This window comes from Temnothorax americanus, unplaced genomic scaffold (assembly GCF_048541705.1).
Source record: "Temnothorax americanus isolate GAGA-0224 unplaced genomic scaffold, ASM4854170v1 Scaffold181, whole genome shotgun sequence".
Lineage (NCBI taxonomy): Eukaryota > Metazoa > Arthropoda > Insecta > Hymenoptera > Formicidae > Temnothorax > Temnothorax americanus.
The window spans coordinates 116,316-130,000 of NW_027509320.1; the positions used below are offsets into that span (position 1 = coordinate 116,316).

The window sequence follows — 13,685 nt, forward strand, 5'->3', positions numbered from 1 at the left end:
GCATCTACAAAATGCAATCAAAAATTTTAAAATAATTTTTTTTTTACAACAAGCGATTTCTTTCATTATTCTACATACAAAAGTATCAAGATAACGAGTGATATATACCTAACGAACGAACCAAGTCACGCTATATCTGATACTGAATGTACTCTAATTTGAAGTCGTAATTGCGCGCAAAGCGTGGAAAGTATATAATCAAATGGGATTTATTACATACTCATTTAGAAAATGAGATTATGAGTAAGACACATAGGCTATGAAAGATTTAAATTAAGAAAGTATAAAACAAACACATTTTAAAGTATTATAATTACACATTAGCATGTTTTTAATTAAATAATTAATAAATTAATTAAAAGATTGTTACATGAAAAATAAGATATTCCCTGTTCTCTTATTTATTCTTATATATGACGTGCATATTGAAAAAAATTTGAGTATTTAATTTTTTTCAACAGTTTCTATGATATTTAATCCTGGAAAGAAGCTAAATAAAAATACTTAAAATAGGATTTTACTTATAATTTTATTTTATTTTATTTTATTTTATTTTCTTTTTTTTCTTGCAGTACTTATCAAAACAATAATTTAAATTTAATCAATTTTAACATATTTAATATTAAAATTACCCAAATAATATTATTAATTTGTCATAATGTCACATTTTCATGATCTCTATTTTATTTTCTGAAAATCTGTGTATAGAGTGCTAAAAAAAGTATAAGAAATGATATCTTTATCAAACTTGGAAATGACATATTTGTTAGATCATCATTTATTACTTTTTGTCGAGTTTAGTCTATCTGTTAGTATCTATTATTTTTCTTTTTATACTTACAAATTTTTCTTAAAAATTTTAGACTATACAATTGCTATCGCGTAATTAATATTTTGTCGTATAATAGGACATTAAAATGTGTCAATAAATAATATACTAATATAAGCCCTATTCTATAAGCTTCATATGTGTGCATCCTTGCATGCGCAATAAATCAATATCATGCACATATAATCCAGGATTAAATATCACTATTAATCTATTCTAGCCATCCATTTCAAGGCAGTGGATATTTATGAGACATGACATTTTTACGTGTAATATTCTTATATTCTTAACCTGATACACACGTCAACATATATCTAACCATATATTAAGCCTTGTGTACACGATACTAGAAATCGGTCCGAGTTTTGGTTTAAGCCAATCAACTTGCAGCTCTTACAGAAAAGCAGCAGTTTCATTGGTTTAAACCGAAACTCGGACCGATTTCTAGTATCGTGTACACAAGGCTTTATATATACATGTAATTCGATACAAATTCGATACAATTTTCAAAGATCCATTACTTCAAATAAAATATGATTCATGACTCACCGATACGATGTGCAGCAGCGGAGTTGTAGACTACGTTGTCAAATATTCAAATTATAGCAATGTCAAGAATAATTAATTATTTCAAATGATGGTTATGCGGTCAAACAATTATTATTATAGCAAAAGCTCGAGGATAAGTCAATCAATCAATAATAGTAAATCTGCAATCAATAATAGTAAATCTGCAATCAATAATAGTAATAATAGTTATTTATCTCTTTTCTATTTTCTTTAATTTTAGTATCGAGCAAGACCGAGCAAAACGAGTATATAAGAATGCCTCTTCGTATATGTAACCGATCGTCGTATATATATATTTATATAAATAATCCTACTAACCTCACGCAACTGGCGTTGATCGATTAGCGATTAGCTCGATCCTCCTCCTTACGACGGCGACGAGGGGCGAATGGCGAGACGCGGACAGGCGTGAGACCGCGCGAGCGGAAGCGTCCCGTTGAAATATAGGATGCAGTCCATTTAATGCTATAAATGCTTGGAATTCTCTTCTCTTTTCTTTCAGTGAAGAAAGAAGAAGACAAAGAACGCTTCGAAGCATTTGTAACATATCAAATGGATCGCAGCCATAATCGACCGGCCGGTCGCGCGCGGACACGCGAGATTCAAAATTCACACCGCCAGACGGATAGGCAAGGCTCGAGGATAAGCCAGGAAGGCGTGGATGGCCCGTGAAGGCATTAAAAATGGGTACACGGGAACTTATATTGTTTAAGCACTCGCGGGATACAGAGCACGCGGAGCACGCGAAATGTTACCGCGAGGACATTCGGATTACGAAGGACGACAAATGACAATCCAGCCGCTGCTGCCAAGCGAGTCACGTAGGCGGGCGAACAATGAAAGCACGCGGGGTCGCTTAGGCGTGATTATCACACCGTGCATGCACGAACGCATCATGCTCGCTTCACGAAGTGATTTTGGCATACGTACCCGAATTTATACGTATTTGTAACGTTTTTGCCATTTTATCTGATATTTAAATATTATTTTTATATGTAGTGCGATCTTTTACGATAAATATTATAATTCATCATCAATTATATATTAATCGTAAAAGATCGCACTATATCATCATGTGTGTGTTCAATATGCCATCACGTGTGTGTAATCACTATCCCATCACGTGTGCGTAATCACTGTACCATCACACGTGTAATCACACGTGATGGCATAGTGCGACCTTCTATACGCGCACGTATGCCAAAATCACTTCGTGAAGCGAGCATGATGCGTTCGTGCATGCACGGTGTGATAATCACGCCGTGAAGGCAATATGACCCCGCACGAATTGTTATCTGAGCGGCATCACATGCTGCTCTTCTGTAGTCATGATATAATTGTGCAAACAAACTAATGCTTTAATTATGTCAGTAGCATTGTCGGTGGTGCAACATATAGTTCTTGTTAATATTTGCCAACGAGAAACCAGTATCCCAAAACTATTCTCAATCACTCTTCTAGCTCTGGATAAGCGATAATTAAAAACTCGCTCTGCATCTCCTAAGTCCTTTCTGTTATATGGCCGTAATAAGTACATTTTTAATGGGAAGGCCTCGTCTCCTACAAATACATGATGTATTGAAATATTTGTTTGTGGTAAATTTTTAGGCGGAGGGAGATCAACATATCCACGTTCAAAGTCTGTTCCAAATTTTGACACTACTCCACACACCACCATCACTTATAGATCCTGCAAAAGTAAAAAATAAGAATTATATGAAATTCTCTCAAATGTTAGCAAAGATAAAGAGAAGAATTACTTACCGTATTGACCAACGTCAACCCAAGTAAATTTAAATCGTGCATCACAAGTTGCCATAAGAACAATACTAAAATATTGTTTATAATTAAAATATTCTGATCCAGAATTTGGAGGGCAACGTATTTTTATATGTTTCCCGTCTACTGCTCCAACACAGTTAGGAAATTGCCACTTTAAGTAAAATTCCTCAGCCACTTTGGCCCATTTTTCTCGATTCATGTCTGGGAGATATGTAGGATGAAGAGCACTCCATATAGCCTCACACACTTCTGAAATAATTTTATAAGCTGTAGATCTTCCTACCCGGTAGTCCCAAGATTGCGTTCGCACAGCATTCCCATGAGCAAGATAACTATAAAAAATTTGCGATTGACTAATATATAATGTACAAAGTTTTGTAACATTTTATAAATACACTTACGACAGTGTTAAAGCAATACGTAAACCAGCAGGTAAAGGTTTTCTTATGCAATTTTGAGCATTTGGCAAGAATGGTGACACGAGTTCAACTAACTGCTCGAATTTATGCGGCCACATACGAGTGAATTCGTAAAATTCTTCGTGATCATGATCCTTTATGTACGCGAATATTGTATCATAATGTCCTTCTTTCGACCAGGTTTGATTAATCGGTCGGACCCACCATCGTGTTTCACTCTATGGTGGGGGGAAAATCTCACATATCAGTTGTAGAAAAATTACAATATTTGAAATCGAGTCTTATTGGTACGGCAGCACTATTCCTTAAGAATACTAGTATTACAGAGGACAATTTTCAAAAATTATGGGACTCTTTGATTAAATTTTATGAGAATAAGAGATTATTAGTTAATGATTCAATTAAATCTTTGCTATCTCTTAAAAGAATGAATAAGAATTCAGCGAGCTAACTCAAACAACTATATTCATCGATTACTCAAATTCATAGAACTTTAGAAACAATGGGACGTCCTGTTGAGCACTGGGACGATTTCATCGTCTTTATAACGTCTCAAAAAATGGATGATGAGTCTTTAAAGGCTTGGGAGCAGTCATTGGGATCTTCCAAGGAACCCCCTACCTGGGAAGAGTTTAGTGAATTTTTACTCTCTCGAGTACTCTCTTTTCAAGCTTTTGAAAAATTCCGTTACGGGAAAATTTTGAATCAAACAAAAACGCAACCTACCTCCGCTAAGGTCTTTCATCAAGGAAAGTCAAATGAAACTTCTTCGAATCTAAAATACAGTTGTTCAATATGTAAACAAAAACACTTAACATCAGCGTTTTCTCAATATACTAACAAAACTGTTCAACAGAGGTTAACTATAATATCAAAAAATAAACTTTGTTATAACTGTCTTGGGCGTCATAAAGTTGCTGATTGTAGAATAACTAAGCGTTGTTTGAAATGCGGTAAAAAGCATCATACCACTATACATGTGAATCAATCATTTGTTAGTAAAGAGGCTACTACACCTAAAGCGGAGACTTCAACAAATAAGGTTTCTGAAGCTAAAGTTTTACATTCCTCTATAGAAAATCTTGTTACAGTTCCACAAATTTTGTTAGCTACGGCACAGGTAGTTATAGTGTCGGAGGATGGACTTACCACTAAGGTAAGAGCTCTGATTGACCAGGGATCCGAGATTTCTTTGATAACAAATCGAATTGTTCAACGTCTTCGTCTCCGACGAACTCCTTCGGCAATATCTTTGATCGGTATAGGAGCTCAACAGTGTAATAAAACTCAGGGTATAACTTCTTTTACTCTTAAACCCCATTTTGATTCCAATAAAGAATATATGGTATCAGCTTATATTCTCCCAAAATTAACTTCAGATATTCCGGCTACTTCAATTGATCGTTCATTATGGCCACAATTTGATCATCTAGAGTTGGCAAATCCAGAGTTTAATAAGCCTGGACCGATTAATCTCATATTAGGAGCTGATGTGTATTGTCAGATCATAGAAAGAGGAATTGTTAAAGGAACTATTGAATCACCAATAGCTCAACGTACAGCTTTAGGTTGGATTGTCTCTGGCCCAACTGGTTCAACTGTTCAAAGCACCGAAGTGCAAGGCTATCATGTCAAGGTAGAGGAAGACCTTTATAATTTACTAAAACGTTTCTGGGAAATTAAAAATTCCTAATTCTAAAACTTTAAAATTATCCGCTGAAGAGCAAGAATGCGAAGAGCATTTTAAGGCTACGCATAGACAAGATTCGAACGGAAGATATATAGTTCGACTTCCATTTAAGTCATCGCCAAACAAACTTGGAAATTCGAAAATAAAAGCAACCAGAGTACTTAACAGTTTATGTAATCGATTTGCTGCAAATCCGGATTATGCTAATACGTATACTAATTTCATTCAAGAATACAAGAAATTACATCATATGGAAAGAGTAGCAGACTCGCAACCAGAACCAGAATTAATTTATTACCTGCCGCATCACGGAGTTTGGCGAGAACATAGCCTTACTAGTAAACTACGGGTCGTATTTAACGGTTCAAGTCCTACCACTACAGGAATTTCATTTAATCAATTACTGCATTCAGGCGCGAACTTACAATTGAATTTATTTGATGTCCTTATATGGTTTCGGTTATTTCGCTTTGTCTTTTTCGCTGACATCGAAAAAATGTACCGACAAATTTTAATTCACCAAGAAGATAGAAACTTTCAAAGAATTCTGTGGATGGAACAATTAACTAAAATCATTATCATTTTTGCTTTCATAACCGTTACTTATGGACTAACTAGTGCACCTTTTCTAGCTTTGCGTTCATTTATTCAGCTAATACATGATGAAGGACATCGTTTTCCACTAGCTTTTCCTACAGTAAAAAAGGGTCGTTATATGGACGATTTCTTCGGAGGCGCCGACACGATCCAAGAAGCCAAGTCGGTGGCTCAACAAGTTGACCAGCTCTGTATGGCGGGGGGTTTTCCACTAAGGAAATGGATTAGTAATAATTCCGCAATTCTGGAATTTATTCCATTAGAACACCGCATAAATGTACATTCGATTCAAATTGACGAATCTACTATGGTTTATGCTCTTGGATTGTGCTGGCAACCCTCTATTGATCAATTCCATTTTACATTAAATTTGACTACTTCTCATACTATTACTAAGAGAACAATTTTATCGACAATAGCTAAATTGTTTGATCCGTTAGGGCTTCTCTCACCTGTTACAATTTTAGCTAAAATATTTATTCAAGAACTATGGGCAAATGGACTCGGATGGGATGAGGAACTCCCTTCCTCTCTCTCTGACAAATGGATGAATTTTATTCGACAACTACAAGAAATGCCAAAATTCACATTCCCAAGATGGCTTGGATTTCAAATCATTTATTCAAAATAAAGTATGTTTCATACAAGAAACCTTACCACAAGTTAAATGGAAATTGATTCCTGGTATTCAAAACCCAGCAGATCTTGCTACACGAGGCTTATCACCTTCTCAACTATTAGAACGTACAGACTGGTGGACCGGACCACCGTGGCTACAGTAAGATGCTTCCAACTGGCCTCAAACATCTAAAGTCATTCCTATTGAGAGTGATCTCGAAGAACGGTTGATCAAAGTTTCCGTCGGTGTTAGTACGACATCAGAAAATACTTGGTCTCTTCTTACTCGTTATTCTAGCTTGACTAGATTACTGCGCATTACTGCATGGTGTCTTAGAATAGTAGCGAGATTCCGAAAATCTTCCCATTTAACCATAACCGATCCGATAACTACTCAAGAAATTGAAAAAACTAAACTCTATTGGATTTTATTAGTTCAAAAATCATCCTTTTGTAAGGAACTTAATCTCATATCTAATGGACAAACTTTGCACAAATCAGATCCTCTTTTACGTTTAACCCCTTTTTTAGATCATCAAGGTCTACTCAGAGTCGGAGGTCGTCTTCAATTTTCTCATTTATCGGCCGACGAAAAACATCCTATAATTTTACCTAAGAGTTCCCCTCTTTCTTTTCTGATAATAGCAGATGCTCATTTGCGCACCATGCATGGAGGAACTCAACTTACATTAGCAACTATTCGAAACGAATATTGGATTATTGGAGGGCGAGCTCCAGTAAGATCATTCATTTTCAATTGCGTTAAGTGCTCTCGGTATAGACAACGACGAGCTCAACAATTAATGGGCCAACTCCTAGTAGAGAGAATTACCCCTTCTCGAGCCTTTTTACATTCCGGAATTGACTACGCTGGTCCCATTCCACTAAAAACTTGGAGAGGAAAAAACGCTCGTACCTATAAAGGTTATATAGCACTATTTGTGTGTGAAGCTACATCTGCTTTTCATATTGAACTAGTAATATTACACTACGGCGGCTTTTATCGCTGTCTATAAAAGATTCACCTCGAGAAGAAAAATATGTGCAACTCTGAGAAGTGACTGCGGAACAAATTTCAAAGGAGCAGATGCCGAATTACAACGATTATTTCAATCCTCGTCAAGAGAATGTAATGAGTTAGCCACTCTGCTTGCAAATGATGGTACGCAATGGCTTTTTAATCCACCTTCTGCACCTCACTTCGGAGGTAAGTGGGAGGCTGGAGTTAAGTCTGTGAAATATTATCTGAAACGAGTTCTAGGAGAATCTGTACTAACCTATGAAGACATGAACACTTTATTAATTCAAATTGAAGCTATCCTTAACTCTAGACCGTTAAGTCCTTTAACTGATGACTCCGATGATCTCACGGCATTAACGCCAGGTCATTTTTTGGTAGGTGACTCACTCTCGATAGTACCTGAGCCTTCGCTCGAAAATGTTAAAATTTCTCAACTATCACGATGGAAACGTACTCGTCAAATGTTAGACTGCTTTTGGTCACGATGGTCTAAGGAATGCCTCCAACGTTACCTATCTATGTATAAATGGAACCAAACTTCCTCGTCTATAAAGGAAGGTTCTCTAGTTCTGGTTGTAGACGAGAGATATTCTCCATCCAAATGGTCTCTCGGCAGAATCACCGAGACCTATCCAGGCCAGGATGGCCTAATACGAGTTGTTTCTGTTCGTACACAGACTTCAGTTTTAAAACATCCAATAGTTAAAGTCTGTCCACTTCCTATTCTCCCTAATGAGTCACAAAATTAGTTCGCTAACTATGGTTAACGAAGGCGGGGGGAAATGTTCAGAAACTAGTATTTTTCTGCATTGAGGGTAATGACGGGCAAAGCTGCTTAGGGTAAAACAGAGCAATGAGCAGAGAGCTATCCATAGTTTAATCTATTTGTTATCGACCTCTCGTAAGCGCGCTATCTATCGAGCAGCATTTCTGATGTTGTCGCGCTGCGAGACATTCGTCTAATTCAACGCATGTGTCGTGTTCCTTTCTATATTCGCGCGCAACGCGTACGCGCAGGCGTTCCCTGATTTTACCGCGCAAACAACGACGTTCTCGTCGTCTCTTCTTTTCGGACGCTCAACGAGTGAGCATATATCAGTTTGCTTTGATATTGCGTAGATACGCTATTTCTATATTTGTAAAATCCTTATTATCCCGGCTTCTGAGGAAGCAGAGCTGTTATATACAGCTACATTGCTGATTTGAGAAGACGAAACCTTGTCTCAGGACTTTCTGATTGCTGAAGGAGAAACGAGGGAATTCCGATAGTAAAGACGAGGGCGGCCATTAATCCCGAGATATATGTTTGGAAGGACGAGAATTTTTTACGTCGACTTTATACTCGATAAGTACACTCTGATGAGAGAATTCCAGTTATCCTATTCTGGAACAAGCCTAATTTTGGCTAATTGCAAGGTAACCTTATCATTTTGTTTGGTAAAACCGTTCTTGGGTTAACAATAAATTCGGGCTATTAAGCCTAATCATAGGATATTGGTTACAAAGAATATCGTGAGATTATCACGATTCCATTTTGTTGCGCACATAAAGTAATACAATTGTGGTGCGCATAAATTAGTACGATCTAAAGGCCTTTTCTCGAGAGCTCAGTTCCTTCGTGAACTTTCCAGAAGACGAGTAGTACAAGGCTATTCGTGCTTCTATATATCAGTATAATAACACATAGCGCGTGTTCGGCGCGTGACAACGTAATACCTGAGGCGTGAAACTTCGCGTGATTTGAGCGTGATATACCGTGTTAAACTAGTACGACATTGCGTATCCTAAACATAATACATAGCGAGTACTAAGCGGGACTAAAATCAATATAGATATTATTATCGGTGATACGAATAGTAAATACTGTCGAAATTCTCTGTTCGAGAAACAATATTCCTTTATTTTTATTAACCGTAATTATTATTATTCTAATTCTTATTCTTGCGTGTTTCTGTATATATTTGATAATAATTTGCGATATTAGTTTATATTCAACCTATATAAGTTTATCCAAGTCAATAATGATTGAAGTACAATACACTATTATAACATAATCTTTCATTTCAGAAATTATATTCTTATTCGACGTTCTCTGCTGAAATATTACTTGAATTTTGTAGTTTGATTGATAAAAGAGAGATTAAATATCTGATAAAGAATAACCAGAAAACTTCAATCATTAATGAAATCAATTCAATATAATCCTTTACTGCATTATTCTTGTTTGACTAACGTTTTTAGCATATGTTTATGCCTTTTTATTATATTGTGCATTAATTTGATTTTGTTTAAAATACCCTGACATTGTCTAATTGAGATTAACATTAATTGCTGCATTCTTGCGTAACCGAATGTAATATATTGAATCCACTCTACTTAAAATTATAATTGAATTATTTCATAAACAATAAAGGCATCGTTCTTTCCTTCCCTTCGAATAAAAGGTTCGATACTCAATTCTTATACACACCGATCATCACACAAAATAGATGTGGTATCTCACACACATAACAGGGAACTTTCCTCTATTTTTATTATAAATAAGGCTAAAAAACATGCAGTGTTATTCACTTTTTTTGTTTCCTTAATTAATACAAACAATTCTTCAAAAATATCTTTTTGTACTACTTTTCAAACCAGAATATCCCCTTAATTTTGTTCAAAAAGATATTTCTCATAATTTTAAGTGGATAATATACTATAGATAGTTTATAGTACATTTATAAGAAATACAATTATTAATTATGAATTTTTTAAATCATGATGTAAATTAAATTAAAGTATAGTATATAATTACTATACATTATATAATTATACTATTATATAATTCAAATTAATTTAGCATGAGTATTCCTTATTAAAGAAAAAAATTTATTAACGATTATTGTGTGTATAGTAATATTACTATGTAAAACATTAAGTGTTTATAATTATGGGTAACTTCTTACGTATCCTTACATGTTTTAATGTTGAATGTAAATTGTAATGTGGGACAGTAAAAAATGACAAACAATTTTTTATGTGATATCACAGATTAATAGACAGATAGCCAAAGGTCCAGGTTGAGACGAGACCAGCATTTCTCACTGGTTTCAGCGCCATACCATGATTTTCGTAGCGGCCAATGCAGTAACTACGTTCTTAAGATAAAGCAGGTCATTTTCGGACGAAGTCGCTAACAGTCGATAAGTCGCGTCGTTAAGGCTGTATTCTGTAACTCTTATAACTATACAGTAGTTTTGTTATCATCGTTATATTATCGTTGTGCAGATATAATATATGATAAAAAAGCTGCGCAATGACAATATAATAATAACGAATTGTTGTTAATAGTTATAGAATCAGAGCACTGATCTCTAAGCCGAGAACTCCGCGTGACGTGTTAGAGAAGTTATATTGCAATCAAAATTAAGTATGTTAATTGTTAGGACTTTCAGCCCTTAAAAGAAATTTGTTATGTCAATTGTTAAAAAGATATTAATGATTAACATAGAGTCTATTATTGCATCAAAGTTGCGACTTACATAGATCATTAATTAAGAAATTATGAATTTTTTTTGTTATTCAAACTTAAGAGTTTTTCAGGTTGCTAAATATTAATCTGATGCTAAATTCAGTTGATAAATTAAAAATGTCGGAGCCATATAGCGGCCGGATGTCAAAAGTAAAAATTCTATTATTTTTATTTTTAATATCCGCTATTTTTAATTAACTTTGCCATCCGATTAATATTGCGGTTATTAAAAAAAAAACCTACATATGTATTCGCTTTTTTAGATTTTTATAAGATACTACAATTTTCCATGGAAAGGTTTGGTTGAAGGTCTGTTAATTTCCATATAAAATTGTATAGTATCTTATAAACATCTAAAAAAAAAAAAAAAAAAACAATTTATTTTAATTAGCAATAATAATAATTAGCCGTAATAAATTTTTGAGTTGTACAAACAAATCGGTATCTGTTAGTATTTATACGCAGTTGTAGTATTTTAGAGAAACTAAAAACTGAATTAGATTCTAAGTTGCATAGTTTTACGATACGAAAATTGTAATAGATTTCTTAATCATTTATAAATAATTGTAATATTCTACAAGTAAGCAGATGTTTTAATTTTTTAAAAATTTTTTCTTCTTAAATTTTTAAAATTTGTAGATCTTTGTACTATTTTTTATAAAATTGTAGTTTTTCATAAAATATACTACTTGCAATAGTTTCTTGATTTGAGAACATTGTAATCTGTGGTACTATTTCGTAGATATTTCTACAAAAATATAACTATTTCTACAAAAAATTAAATATTTCAACAAAAATGTACATTATGTACAAATTTCTATTTCTAGTCAAATTTTGTAGTTATTCATAGAAATTTTTTCCGCCAAGGATACGAACGTCTAACTCCAGATTTCTTTAGTTAGAGGTTAGTTCTTTCAAAAAACAGCGTTCTGTAAACATAGCGTTCTGTAATTCCAAAAATGCAATAAATGATTTCACGACATGTCACTCGTCCTAGAACTCCACGAACGCATAGTCTAAGAGCTGGCTACAAAAAAAGCAACATGCCTCGGTCCATGAAATATCTTACCTGGAAAAGGTTCGATTGCTGCCGGAAAAGCGAAAGCCCGACCGTCAGAAGGCGGACTGGAAGCTAACAATAAGTGGGTGGGCGGGCGATCAAACGTGTAAATTTTCCAACAAAAGAAACTGTCGATTGGCACAGCTGAAAATTTGCATAGGTATCGAGGAGTATGAGAAAAAGCAGGAAAAAAATTGTCAGAAGAGTAAGTAGAAGCTAAAGGGTTGTCAGAAGCTACTGTTAAAGTTGCGAACAATCTCGGAAAATTTACATATTAAGAAGCACTTCTGACAATTTGCATTTGTATTGTTTACGTATAGAATAAACTAAGTGCAAAGTGTCAGAAGGCAAAGTGGAAACGATCATGAGAAAATCGGGTGCAAAGTGCGAGAGCGTCTTTCGGCGCGCGGCGCAGCGCCAAGTGGACCGATCGCTTTTCTCTTGATTTTTACACCGTACATATTTCATAGCTGATTAACCAAATTTTAAAGAATTGTATATGAAATATAGGGATAGAAAAAACTAAAATATATAATAGAATTAGAAATAGATCGATATATCAAATATTGAGAAAGCTACAGCGTAAAATACGCTTTTCTGAAAAATAAAAATTTCCTTAAAATCCATACTGGTTCTTTAAAATTTGGTTAATCAGTTCTTGAGTTATAGAAATTTCAGTAAACGACTGTTTTTTTTTACAAAAATTTTAAAGAATTATTGATTGATTAAGGGGAGGTTACACTTCATAACGATGAAAAAATCGAATTTTTTTTGCTTAATTTTTATCCTTAAGTTGTTAAGAATACGTGGGCAAAAGGATATTTTCATATCGAAAGTATTTTAAGAGTTACAGCTTGTCGGGCGGAACGGTCCGTCGGCTGGAAAACAGGTATGGACAGTTAGTGCAAGTGGCGTGTCGCAGAAGCTACGGGTCGACTCGCTGATTTCCACCACGAACCTGCCCTTCAAGAATCGGTTCAAAAAGCCATTCGACCAGTTACTCTTTCCAGTAACGATTTGCTACAAAAATGCACCGGTGGAAACACTCAAAATGATAATGAGAGTTTTAACGCTTGCATATGGAAACTGGCCCCTAAACACCTTCATTGCGGCGTAGAAACAATAAGAATAGCGACATATATAGCTGCGGGTATTTTTAATGAAGGCTATTCATCTATTTTAAAAACTATGAATACGTTAGGAATCATCGTCGGGCCCAACAGCAAAAACTTCGCCGTGAAGACTGACGAAAAGCGCATCGCGGCAGCGGATAAAAACATGTCGGAGTTCGTAAAAAAGGCCAGGATAGAAAAAATCAACATGCAAATACAGCAGAACAATTTCTTTGAGGAAGAAGAAGGGACTCTATATGGTGCTGGAATGGCTGATTAGATGTAAGTTGTCAAAAACAAACATTAAATACGATTTTTTACTACGTAAAACTTTAAACGCGTTTTTCTCGAAACAGCATTTTTCGGCGCGCGGGGCGCTCTACAGCTTTAACGGATGAACCGATTTCAATGAATGACGGCGCAAAAGAAAGGAAATTTAATTTAGGGGGCCTTCAGGAAGCGTTTTTATCAAA

The 13,685-nt window shown here is 34.9% G+C and overlaps 1 long non-coding RNA gene across 1 annotated transcript in view; it reads left to right on the plus strand.

The window, feature by feature from the left end:
• Positions 1 to 4,437: 4,437 nt before the first annotated feature.
• The window catches only part of LOC143896424 (uncharacterized), a 15,775-nt gene continuing 6,527 nt past the window's right edge, over positions 4,438 to 13,685 (plus strand). Inside the window, exon 1 of the long non-coding RNA XR_013256642.1 lies at positions 4,438 to 8,942. This is a non-coding gene — a long non-coding RNA (uncharacterized LOC143896424). The remainder of the gene's footprint in view (positions 8,943 to 13,685) is intronic.